The sequence below is a fragment of the Meriones unguiculatus genome, chromosome X (genome assembly GCF_030254825.1).
Source record: "Meriones unguiculatus strain TT.TT164.6M chromosome X, Bangor_MerUng_6.1, whole genome shotgun sequence".
Taxonomy (NCBI): domain Eukaryota; kingdom Metazoa; phylum Chordata; class Mammalia; order Rodentia; family Muridae; genus Meriones; species Meriones unguiculatus.
In genome coordinates, this window is record NC_083369.1 from 20,953,281 (window position 1) to 20,964,531 (window position 11,251).

General features: G+C 35.9%; 1 pseudogene; it reads left to right on the forward strand.

The window, feature by feature from the left end:
- Positions 1-8,453: 8,453 nt before the first annotated feature.
- LOC110540941 (glyceraldehyde-3-phosphate dehydrogenase-like) lies at positions 8,454-10,308 on the forward strand (annotated as a pseudogene).
- Positions 10,309-11,251: the final 943 nt, after the last annotated feature.

Genomic DNA, 11,251 nt, shown 5'->3' on the forward strand with positions numbered 1-11,251 from the left:
GCTTTTTGTTTTTTTTAAACTACAGTGTACCCAAACTAGAAATCAGTAGCAGAAAAAAAATCAGGAAATACTTCATGGATAAAAGAAAAAGTCTCACTAGCCCTCAGAGTATGATTTTAAGTTGAGGTCTTTAGGCAAAAGAGACTTAAGTGCAGACTAGAAGTTAATGATAAATGTGATCCTATCTTACCCCCATGAACAGCCCATTAGAGGTGTGTCCTTAGAGATGGGAATCAGGGCCTAAGGGCTGACTGTTAGTCCAGGCTCTCTCCTCTGCTATGAGAATGCAGCCTAAGGGTTGATCAATCCTGGCAAATAAATATTTCCATCCTAGAATCCTCAATTTCCCCTATCCTTAGCAAGCCTGTTCAGCTTGGGTGATTAATGTCTCCCAAGCAAATCTGAGTAAATCCTTTATAATACCAACTCTATTACTTCTACATCAATTATCATTATTTATTTTAAGACTGCTTGAAAGAAAATAGTAAGCGAGTGCTATGCACAATTCCATTCCCATAATGTTGTCATCATACATGAACTATACAAATTCCTTAAGGTCAAAGACCAATTTTGACATCCAGGTTAAACTGAGCCAGGGCGTGGATCACTCAGACTTTTTTTTTTCTGAAGGAACAATACTTGGTTCTCTGCTGCCAGCAAAATACTTCCTGGGGCCTGTGGGAATTTTCTGGGGCCAAAAAAAAAGGGGGGTAAGGGAACTCTCTCTTTCTCTGTCTCTGTCTCTCTCTCACACACACACACATACACACACCATTGATGAAGCAAGCTTCAATAAGCTCTAACTACTTTACATATATACATACACATACACACATTAAATGGATGGAATAAAGCTCCAACAAACTTTACACATACATAAATACATACATGCATATATGCATATATACACATGCATTTGGTGGGTGCAGCAAAGCTCCAACAATTTTATTTTTTCTCCCACAACTTATACATTCCAACAAAATCTTTTAAATAGCACAAAAATCACAATGTCATTACATTCTATTCTTTAAGTGAATGATTACAATGAGTATATGTAGAAAAATATGTCCCCAATACCCTCAAATGTTAAAATGTTTTACATATTATGGGTGAAAAACAAATTATTCCCAAGAACCCACATGTATTTGTAACCAAGCAACTTATTACTGATTAACAGTGTATAAGTAAACAAGGTAATTTTCTCAGACAGTTTCTCTTACTGACAGCAATTTGTACTTACAAGGAAAGGATCAATCATTTTATTATTTATCTTAAAATTAATCTTATAAAATCTTAAGACTCACAAATCTAAATTCTTATATAAAAATGAGTCATTTCTACTATAAATATTCAGGGTGAACATCTTCTCATTAACAATTTTTTATTAAATCATATCAGGAAGCTAAGGGCAAAATGGGTACAAGAAATTAATCATTACCTTGATCAACAGCTCACCTTTAGCAAGAGAGACATGTCAGCCAGTACTAGTCAAGCTGTCATTGTTCTTGTTCTCTGACCTTAAAAAAAAAAAAAAAAAAAACTTGCTCAACTGTTACAAGTGTGCATTTCTGAACTTCAAATAGTTTCCCAAGATTTTCTACATCAAAACATCTTAACCCATTATTACTAACAATCTACATCTGCAAATTCTTCCTAAGTGTGATAGCTATTACTAACAATCTATATTTCTAAGTCCTTTCTGAGGGTGGTGAATGAATCATTAATCTGTTCTAGCAGCAATGCTTGAAAAAAATTAGTCTCTATTATTTTAAGTGCCAATGATACTGCCTAGTGAGTGATTGGAAACTCCTTTAGAGTTTTCTTACAACTCATAGACTAGGAGGAACTTAAGGGCAACAAGCAGAACAAAACTCCATAACAGAATAAAGTCCTCAAGAATCATAGTCTTCAGGTCTCTAACTCTTCAAAGCATACCCATCATGAATGTACTAACCAGTGGAACACATTCCATGAGTTCTAAAGCCATTTGTTGTTCTTCTTGCACAGCCCCTAACACCTTAAAATATACAGTCTAGTAAAATTCACAGCAGAAGAAATGGACAATTTGAGAAATACTGTATGCATTTAAAATTAAGGAATATTTAGTAATATTTCAAAGAAAAAAACAATGGATATAGATAAGTGCCCTAATTAATCCCAGCAACTATTTAAAGAAGTAGTTGTATCAGTTCATTACCATCTCTTCCAGAACAAAAACTACTTCCTATTTTATTCAAGTCAATAGAATTATAATACTTAAAATACAGGAGAAACTTGAAGTGGAAAAAAAAAGATAGAATAAAGGTCTTACTAATAAAGTTCCTTAGGACATATTAAGTTACACACAGTAAAACTGAGCTATATTCTAGGTATACAAGGCTAACTCAACATTTAAAAATCAGTTAATGTAAATTATCCCACAAATGGCCTAAGGAAAAGGTCATATACTGTCAATGGTTGCAGAAAAGTTAAGTCAACTATCTATACACAAATTCATATAAAGACAAGCAAACCAGTAATAAAGGGTACCTTTCCTACTTTATTAAGTAAAGAACATCCACAACATCTTACACCTACTAAAACAATGATGAGAGAAACTAAATGTTTTTGTATCAAGATCAGGAATAAAGAAAGTGTATCTCCCCTGACTATGACCTTGTATATGATACTGATCTCCCTAGTCAACAGAATAAAACAAGAAAAGAAAAAAAATGTACAAATCAGGAAAGAAGAAATAAAATTATCTTCCCTTTGTCTGGTTATATAAAAAATCTGAAAGAACTGGAAAAAAACTTTAAAAGGAAAAGATTCATTTTCAAAGTCTGGGGAAGATGACCCTTGCTACAGTGGAGGACCTCTTCTGTGACTCTGGTTTTCCAGCAAGTGAAAGGATGCATTTATGTGTTTCTTTTTCTGCCTCCTTGATTTACACACAGCTTACTAAGTTATTCTACCTGCTCATTTCTGGTGTTAAAAATATCATAACCATATGGGAGAAGTCGAACAGACCCCAATGCCTTCTTCTTATCCCTGGATTCGTTTAGGGGCCATATACATCTCTCTTTCACTGGCAAAAAGTCAAATTATGACTGCCTGACATTTATAGAAATGCATGGCTGTTGTGACACTTAAGTAAAAACAAAGACTTTTAGGACTCAGCTCATAACATCATGGGGGAAAGCCTCCCTTGAGAAAGAGTCTTTTGTAAGGTCTGTAACCCTGTGAAGAGATTAAATAACTTAGAGTCACTGTGAAATTCATCTACTTTCTCTTGCCTTTATACATCATACTCAAAGGATAGTGTTAAGATTCTTGACAAGGAGAATCTCCACCAAGCCAAGAATTAAGCACTGAGTCATTAATTATCTAAGGAAGTACATTTTATTGATCTTGAGGCAGTGCTCACTCAAATTAGAAGTATTTCAATATTTAATTGGCAAAGATATACCCATGGATTTAAAGTCTTCAGGATCTTCCATTTTCTACCCTTATACATGCTATTTTTGTTGGTATACTATTTTTGTGGAATGTATCCTTGTTCATTCAAATGCTGATTTCTCTACCCCAATATCTGGTTTCAATTTGGACATTGAATTGTGATGCTTATTCTATGCATCACCTGCCTCAAGTTTGTGTGAACATGCCATCATTTGTTCTCTATATTGTCAATTAAACATCCAGCCAGTGCTGTGCAATGGAGAGAATAGGGTGGGACATCCTCGTCCGGAGGGGAGGAGAAGGAAGCTAGAGGGAAGAGAGGAGAAGAGAGATTGGCAGAAGGGGTCTTTGAACCATGAGGAGGGATAAACTGGACCAAAGATATGAATAAAAGTAAGTATAATGGGAGAAATCTGACTGGTAGGAAGATATGAGGGCTTGGGGGTTTAGGATGGAGTAACTATTGCCCAGCACTGTGCTCTAGGTTAATTAAATAAATCCTAGTCTTTGTGTGGTGATTTGGGTATACAGCTGGTTTAGGAATAACCGCTGCTTAACTAAAAGATTAATCAATAATAAATATTAATAACCCACAAAATGGCTTCCAATTAATCTGAATATCCACACCCTGTAAATCATAGTTTAACATAATTTGGTGGGAAAGAATAAGCTCCTAGTAAAACAACCCAAATTTAAGACTTAAAAAACTCCCAGGTCAATTACTGTCTCTTTAAGAGAGACCCTTAAACTAGCCCAGGAGCAAAAGACAGCCTACTGTAGGCAGACCAGAAATTTAACATAACAAAACTGGCTGCTGCTACAGTTTAACAGGAGTGATACACAAGCATGGCTTCCTTATACTATGGCTGGCTCAGCTCAGCAGCCATGGTGGAAAAGAAAGGAACTAAAGGCAAACAGACCTCCAGACAGAGCTTGGCCTAAAACTACATCTAAAATAAAAAAAAAAAAAAATGCCATGGCAGAGGCTGTTTTAATCCTTTTTGGCATAGTTTTGGTTGTCATCGTCATGGATCTGGTTGCAACTAATGGCTCTTCTCTATGCCTTCTCCAAGAAAGTTCAAGGAGAAAATGGAAAAATAACCCAAAGAATGAAATACTAACTTACAGACAATAAAAAGGGCACTCTTCCTAATTAAAAAAAATAGATTAATTAAGCTAAAATTCAAAGCTCTCTGGCAACACAACACTTGTCAGCTCTTTCTGGTAAGGGTTCACTAATTCACTGTAACAACAACTAAATTCTAAAAAATAATCAACTGGGCTTAGCTTGTTACAGACTAAATTGACACAACTGACCCCAAAATTTAAACTTTTCTTGTCTCTTTGCTTGATTTAGTTTTAAAGGCTTTGAGTTACAATGATATAGATTTGAGAAAGAAAATATTTAAACAAGTTGGTGATGGCACATGCCTTTAATCCCAAAACAAAATAAAAAGAAACAGGCAAATCTCTGAGTTCCAGATCAGCTTAATTTACATAATAAAAGCCAGGATGGCAACTCCTGCTGTTTAGCCACTTGCAAATAGTCTAAGATTCAAAATGACAAAATTTTCCTTAAGCTTACTATGTAAGTTCTTTTTTCTTAATAATAGATGTTATGTCCTTACTTATCTAAAGGTTGTATTCACATCAATTTTAGGTTTATGAAAAGAAAAAGGATGTCACAGTGCTCTAAAAAAGCCAGCCAATCTCAAAAAGTGGGACTTTGACAGAAAAACTGGTGCCAAAGGGCATTTTTGTTTAAGAGATACGCTCTGTTGGCCAATGTAAGGACTCAAAATTAGGCTGGGAAACAAACATGCAAACTGCATGCCTCGTATGTCAAAAAACTTTTAAATGCTGACTAAATTAAAGTGTCACACTCCTCTGGCAGCTGGCATATCCTTTCAAACATTTTCACTGGGGACAAATATTGGTCATGCCCAATACAAAAAACAAACAAACAAACAAAAAACAACAACAACAACAACAAAAAACCACAGGAGGCTTATAAATGGCAAAATAACACTAGCCTATTTACATCCTAAAAACTCAAAAATTATGATTCATATGTTTAAAAGGTAGAACTATCCATCCCATATCAAAAAGTCTGCAAACCAAAGATAGCCAAAACAAAAATAAAGACCCAGGTATAAGATGCCTAGGGTATTCTCAAAATTTAATACACTATTCTTTTAACTGGCATAGATAAAATTGGTTTACACTTTAGCTTCATCCTGAACATCTCACATATTTATAATTTTAGAAATGTATAATGCTTATGAGAAGTTATATGTTTCCAGAACAAAAGGACTGGACACCAGAGACACTGAATCAAACCTCACAGAAATCATCTTTCCAGCATGCTGAGATGTTGACACATCTATTCCAGCATCTTGCATGTTCCAGCATTCTGCTTGTTGCTGCCTCAACTGCTTCAATTGCTGTTTCTCATCAAAGCCTTCTCCCAAGAGAGCTTTGAAGAAAGTTACTACTATTCTCAATTGGTCCAGCATTTTAGACTGTTCCAAACAGAACTTCTGTTAAGCCTGACATTTCTCAACATTTAAAGACTGGACCACAAAATTGTTAATGCTTACTTAATTGATCATTTTTCCCAATTTCCTTTGGGCCCCATAATAGGATTTCTGCATGTACAAAATGTCAGCTAGAAGAAATTTATGAGAACAATGTCCAATTTCCTTTAAGGGGGATTAGGTAGGTTTTTGGATATTTTCTGTGCCTAAGAATGTTTATTGTCATTGGGAGATGGTTATAAATTATTAATGGTCTTATTCAGAGAGAAAACAAGGTTAGACTCCGGGATTTCTCTCTTTTTTTCTTTTCTTTTTTTTTTCTCTTTCATTTTTAGATATAGAGAAAAGGAGTTAAAAACAAAAAAATAGAAATACAGGGATATCTTATAGGAATAATAAGATAATAAAAGGTAGATTATTGAATGTACTCAAGGCTTTATTTATTATTCTCAAATAAGGTTATTTTAAACTCTAGTATAGAATTTTGCATATTGATACAAAAACAAGTCTATTTTAATACATTGGTAAATTTTAGTGTATTGATACAATTTCATGGTTACTTCCAATACTTTTAAACTGCTATTACCAACTGTTTAGGGTATTAGGTAACATAAGTTAATTGCTAGTTAATCCACTCATAGTCATGTCAAATATTAGACTAATTTATCACAGGAATATACATCCTAAGTTTAACAGATAGATATGATTTCGTAGATAGGTTTAGTACGTAAAGATAGATAGTCTTCAAAAACTTCAGAGACCTACAAAATATGACATTTAAAAATGTCTTTATTATTTTAAAGATTCTTTGACAATGAGACAGGTCATCTCCTGGCAGCACCCTGCCTACCTCAAAGAAAATGATGAGCATCAAAGAACCTCCATATGGAGATGGCTTTAAATATGGCAAATGAGCCACTCAGGAAAAAAAAATGCTCTCGTTTCATGATGGACAAAATCAAAATCTGCCAAAAATGGACAAGCTTAAATGCAGGACAAGTTGACTACTGAACTCTCCCAAGACAGGATAAGCAAGTCCTAAATAATTCCTACTTCACATATATGTCTGTCAAATATACTGAGCCAAAAGGCTGAAGATGATGATCTAATGTTACAGAAAGTTATGGGTGACTGTTCAGGCAGCAAACTGTCTCTGTCAATATTTTAATTTTTGGAAGCTCCTAACATGCACTTCCTGTTTGCTCCAGGAACTAAATTTATTCTTCCTCAAGACTCTGGTATGTTTGAAAATCAAATAGTTATAGTTCCACAGTTAAGATTCAGTTGTTTAGAATTTAAAAAAATATTTTCAAATAGGTAATACCAATAAGGATAAAAATTAATTTAGAAACAGAACTCTAAACTTGTCAAGATAAGGTACATAATCAAACACTTTCTCCTAAGTTGCCAAATGCACATGAACTAGACATTGCACAGGTAAATTTTACCTAATAGTTTTCATCATTTTATAATTATTATTGTACTGAAAGAAAAGGAGCTTTTTCTTGGACTTAAAGGGGGAAATGTTAGTATAATGTATACAATTTATCCTTGTTCATTCAATTGCTGATTTCTCTACTCCACTATCTGGTTTCAATATGGGCACTGAACTGTGATGCTTAAAGCATCACCTGTCTCAAGTTTGTGTAAACATGCCATCATTTGTTCTCTATATTGTCAATTAAACAACAAACCAGTGCTATACAATGAAGAGAATAGAATGGGACATTCCTGATCTGCAAGGGAGGTGAAGGAAGCAAGCGGGAAGGGAGGAGAAGAGAAATTGGCAGGAGGGGTCTTTGAACCATGAGGAGGGATAAACCAGACCAAAGATATAACTAAAAGCAAGTATAAAGGGTGAAATCTGACTGGTAGGAAGCGATCCAGGCTTAGAGGTTTAGGTTGGAGTAACTATTGCTCAGCATTATGCTCTAGATTAATTAAATAAATCCTAGTCTCTATATGATGATAAACAACTGGTTTAGAAATAACCGCTGTTTAACTAAAAGATAAATCAATAATAAATACTAATAACCCACAACACTACTTCTTTAAACATTTCCTATAGGAAAGATTCAAATGTCACCCCCACCTCGAAGGGAACAAAATATAGACTTGGACAAAGACCTCTGACATCCCAAGGGTCTGGGAGCTCTAAGGTCCACCTACCCTTGGAAAAAGTTGTCATTCTTATTGTGTGTGTAAATTGTTGATTGACTAAGACTTTGGACTTCATAACCACATGACTTGAAATTTTACTGTGGTCATTCTAAGAAAACATGAGTGATATTTCACTGACAAGGACTAATATCTTTATGCTCCTAAGCCATGTACTTTTATCTATTATTCCTTACACCCAGCCAAGACTAAATAGGCACCATGAACCTGACCAAGAAGCTGGAATCTTTCTGTGCATTTCTGAGTTAAATCAGTTGTACTGGAGTTCCTTGGATGCTGGTGGCGAGTGGAGACAAGGGAATGGGAAAGATAGGAGATGGGGGTCTAGGAACGGGGTGGGGGGTATAGGGTGTGGGTGTGGGGTGTGGGGTTGTTGGGGGTGGGGTTATTCTAGCTCATAGGCAGGAGAAATGCAAATGGATGAGGCCTAATTGTAATCCAAGATTCTTCATAACAATCCTTTGCCTTAGAAACAAAGCAAGCAAAGAAAGGAATGTTAAAATCAGGAATAAGGTTCTCCATGGTATTCAGATCTAAAGTGAATGGTCAAGTACAGGGGATTAAGGAAGTACTCTTCTGCATACTTTTAATCGCTTCTAAAGTAATGTACCACATTTTTTTTTATGTTCGCGTGTTGTTTTTATACTAAATTCTGACAGAATTACATTTTGACTTTGAAATTGTCAGGTTCTTAATTGCTTGTTAAAAGAAACCTCTTCAAGATAAGTAGAAAATTTCTCTGCCTTTAAATTTATAAAAGAGAGAGCTCTTATTCTGGGTCAGAAAAATGGTCCTTACAAATGCTATACTTAAAAATATGTCAGCTTTAGAGGTTGTTGTTGCTATAGTTTGTGAAAGTACATCCAATTTCTAAGCAAGTCCTTGAAGTTCTGAATAACTGTGTGAGCAGTTTGTTCAGGTTCATGATACTGAACCACATCTCATAAAATAATTTTCAGCCCTTTTTGAATTTTATAAGACAGGAGAATGAGAGAATAAATATATGTTTTATTTTAAACTATTGTAAAAAGAAATGACAAAACTAGAATTCCCATGATTTGGCTAAAAGGACTTCTATATGATTCTGAAGTGTAGTATTTGCTATTGAAATAAACACTTTCTCTCACAGATTTAAAAGAAAAGCCAACTCTCTTCTGTTCCCCATTTCAGAAACAGCAGCATCTTATTGTACAGTGCCAACCTCATCCCTGACAAGATGGAGTTGGTTAGAGTGAATAGATTTGGTTCTATTGGGTGCCTGGTTACCAGGGCTCCCTTTAGCCTTTGCAAAATTGATATTATTGCCATCAATGATCCCTTTATTGACCTCAACTATATGGTCTACATGTTCCAGTATGACTCTACCCATGGAGAGTTCATTGGCATACTCAAGGTTAAAAATGGGAAACTTGTCATCAACAGGAAGGGGTTCATTGTCTTCAGAAGCAAGAGCCCACTGATAGCAAATGGGATGATGCTGGTGCCAAGTATGTTTTGGATTTTAATGATATCTTCACTACCATGGAGAAGGCTAAGCCCACTTGTGTTTGTGATGGATGTGAACCACAAGAAGTATGACAACTCACTCAAGATTGTAAGCAATTCTTTCTCTGCCAATGACTGCTTAACCCCATGGCCAAGGTCATCCATGATAAGTTTGGTATCATGGAAGGACTCATAACCACAGTCCATGCATCACTGTTTCTCAGAAGGCTGTGGATGGTCTCCCTGCTGTGTGATGGCTGTAGAAATGACCAGAACACCATCCCTGTGTCCACTGGTGCTACCAATGCTATGGGAAAAGTTATCCCAAAAGATGAACAGGAAGCTCACTGGCATGGCTTTTTGTATTTCTATCCCCAGTGTGTCTGTCATGGATCTGACATGGTGCATGAAGAAAGCTTCCAAGTGTGATGACTTTAAGAAGGTGGTGAAATGGGCATTAGAGAGCCCACTAAAGTGCATCCTGGACTACAGTGAAGACCAGGTTGTCTACTGCAACTTTAACAGTGTGACTTACTCTTCTACCTTTGATGCTGAGGCTGCCATTGTTTTCAAAAACAACTTTGTAAAGCTCATTTCCTGGCATGACAATGAATATGACTACAGCAACAGGATAGTTGACCTCATGGCTTGCATGGTCTCCAAGGAATAAGAAGCCCTGGACCACCCACCCCAGTAAGGACACCAGAACAAGAAAAAGGTCCTCAGCTGTTGAGAAGTCCCTGTCCCAACTCAGCACCTGACACTGAACATCTTCTTCACAGTTTTCATATTAGACCCCCAGAAGAAGGTGAGGAGCTTAGGGAGCCCTATTCTTTTGAATACCATCAATAAAATTCACTGCACTCCTTCAAAAAAAAGAACAGGGAAGAAAGTAGAGATTTAATGTAGATGGAAAAAATCACTAAATCATGTAAAACAAAACCTCTTAAAATTTCACAACAAAACAAAAATATGACACTGGGCAAAAGACTTGAATAGATACCTTATCAAAGAAGTCGCACAGTTGGTAAATTAGCACAAGGATATTCAATATCCTGTGTCATTAGGAAACTACAGCTTAACGTAACAATGTGGTAGTGTTGATGCCCTAGTTGGCAGCATAACTCTGGGAGATCAGGGCCTAAAAATGAGGCAGACTAACGTCTCATGCAACAGCCAACTTTATATTCAGAGCACCAAATAATTTATACTCTGTGAGTTAAGAAGTATACAATCACAAGAACAAGCCATACAGGATAAAAACATGTTTTTCTTCCATAAAGACATGTGAGTAATAATAGCTGAAGTAAATTCACTCCTATTTGCTACACCTGGGTGGAGCACAAAAATACACTCCAAGAACAATTCTGTTTTGAAGAAACTGAGGTCGCAGGCTCTTGTCTTGTTTTCTTGGGGTTTCCTCACAAGCATTCAGAATTCTCACAAGACTCCATTCTTGGACTGTGTTGTGACATGGTAGCAACATACAGACATGTTAATGGCTCAGATAGAAAGCACCAGTATCGCCAAGGCCTATGAAACATTTGCTTCAAAATGGGAGCAGCCACTTGACATGTTCATAGTTTCTTTTTTTTCTCTCTTTTCTTTTTTTC